The sequence below is a fragment of the Lipotes vexillifer genome, unplaced genomic scaffold (assembly GCF_000442215.2).
Source record: "Lipotes vexillifer unplaced genomic scaffold, Lipotes_vexillifer_v1.1 scaffold47, whole genome shotgun sequence".
Classification (NCBI taxonomy): Eukaryota; Metazoa; Chordata; class Mammalia; order Artiodactyla; family Lipotidae; genus Lipotes; species Lipotes vexillifer.
In genome coordinates this window covers 799015-801205 of record NW_006791298.1, presented here as the reverse complement: position 1 = coordinate 801205, position 2191 = coordinate 799015, and the positions used below count along the sequence as shown (strand labels likewise).

At 38.1% G+C, this 2191-nt stretch overlaps 1 protein-coding gene across 1 annotated transcript in view; it reads right to left on the bottom strand.

Annotated features, from left to right (window-relative positions):
- NFIA (nuclear factor I A) overlaps window positions 1–2191 on the bottom strand; it is a 393295-nt gene that overhangs the window by 315942 nt on the left and 75162 nt on the right. The window lies entirely within an intron of this gene.

The window sequence follows — 2191 nt, the reverse complement described above, 5'->3', positions numbered from 1 at the left end:
CCCAAAAAAAAAAAAAAAAAAAAAAGTGCCGGGACTCTTGTTGGCATTAGTTAGCAAATAAACCCACATTAACTATTGCCTCTGAACTTATCGCTCTGTAAGAAAAATAGATCTGTGTTGAGACCATTTTTTGTTTCTTGAAGCCAACAGCATTCCCAAAGACACAGCTGCCAGTATTTAAAACATCCGTTGATTCACATGAAAATGTGGATTTCCATGGATTCTTAAAATAATAATAATAATAATTGGGACACTGCATCCAGGTTTTCACCCAACACCAATTGACTCAAGCTAAGGGGCCTTTCAATGGGACTCACTGGCTTTCAGTGGGACGTGGGTGCTCTCTGCCCACAGCCTACTTCATTCCTCCTGCTGCTGCAGGAGTCTGAATGTGAGACCCTAGCACAGAGCATACAACAATATATACTATGCACCATAGAAACGAAGTTCCATTATAACAAAATGGTTCTTTTTTGCTGCCTGGAACCCAGATATCTGGCATGGACCATCATGGTCTCACTTAGGAAAATACATTTTCTTTTTCCAACTACTAACTTTTTCAACAGGCACACCAATTTTGGTTCTGCTTTCAAAGCACACCTACACAGAGGGGAGAAAAACACTGTGTCACCAGAGAGCAATATACTGTTAGTTGGGGCTAAAGACAATATGATGGTGATAATAATGATATTAATACTATTTACTGGGAATTTACTGAGTCTAGGCAATGGGCTAAGTGCTGTACAAATACAATGCCACTTAATCCTGAAAAAAAAAAACACATATTAGGTAGCACTATTATCTTTATTTTTTTTTAACCGTTATTTTTAAAGTAAGTCTCAGAGAAAACAACTGATCGAAAAATCATACAGCTAACAAACAGTGGATAGAGAATTTGCATATAAGTCTCCCTGACTCTAAGACACATACTATTAACCACAGGTTACATTGCTTCACAAAGATGAAACCAAAACTACCTGATTTTTTTGAGAAACGTTCCATAAACTTTCTCAGATCCTACATCTCATTCCTATGTAAGTACATTCTAACAGGAATATTATGTCAAATATCTGATTTTTAATACCCATTAGTATCAGTCTTGATTCCGGTATAGAATTCTTTTTCAAAAGGCATTTCCTTCTTAAGTATAACTGCCCTGGTACAGTAAATTCTCAAGATTCAAAAGTGACTCATTTCCAAAGCTCCACACATTAGCAGCTGGTATTATTCAATTTGAGATTTAAATTTATAATGTACTCTTGATAATGTACTCCCAATACATTTTTCACTTCTCTATCTCTTGAATGACACAAGATAAAAGATCTTTAAGGTATAAATATTTTATATAAACTTTCCCTCTGTTTTTCCTCAGCCATTTCCATTTGCAAACACTAGACATCATGCAAAAAAAAAAAGGGGGGGGGGTTGGAATAGTTTTATAGATTGTGTTGGGGGGGCTAAGAACTGCTTATCCATTCTGCTGTGGCAGCAGACACCATGGCAACTGGCCTAACGGCCCTTGCTGGCTAATCAGAATGTTCCACCCTAAATGGGGTCTGATTCAAAGTACTGCTTTTCCATGGGCCAGAGAGTGGACTGGAAGAGAATGCATTCCCAGTATCATCTATAGTGATGATAAGTTTGTGCAGGGCCCTGGTAGAGCCAATGGAACCCTGGTACTGGGCTACCTCATTCAGCCAGAAGGGGTAGGACACAGCCATTCCTTCCAGGCAGGATACAGAACAGAGGACCTACCAGAAATCAGAAGACGCTCACTAGGCATGTGGCTTTTGGCAACGCATTATTAAGTCCAAGTCTTTCTTTTCACATTTACAAAATGAAGAGGTTGAAGGATTTCAAACTGTCTACACAGATCCCCCAGGGACTTGCTACTCAAATTGCGGTCAGTGTATGTTTAACACCTCCGGAGTTAATTTAAAAATGCAGAGTCTCAAGCCCTACCCTTGACTTACAGAATCATAATATGCATATAACAAGTTTCCCAGGTGATTCCTTGCCCTAGGGGTAAATTCCAACAGAAGCTACTTCTGGAAGAAAGAAGAGAAAGACCAAAGCCAAGAGAGACCCAGTACCCACACACTTTTTCAATTATATATATATATATATATATATATATATATATATATATATATATATACACACACACACACATATATATACACACACACAC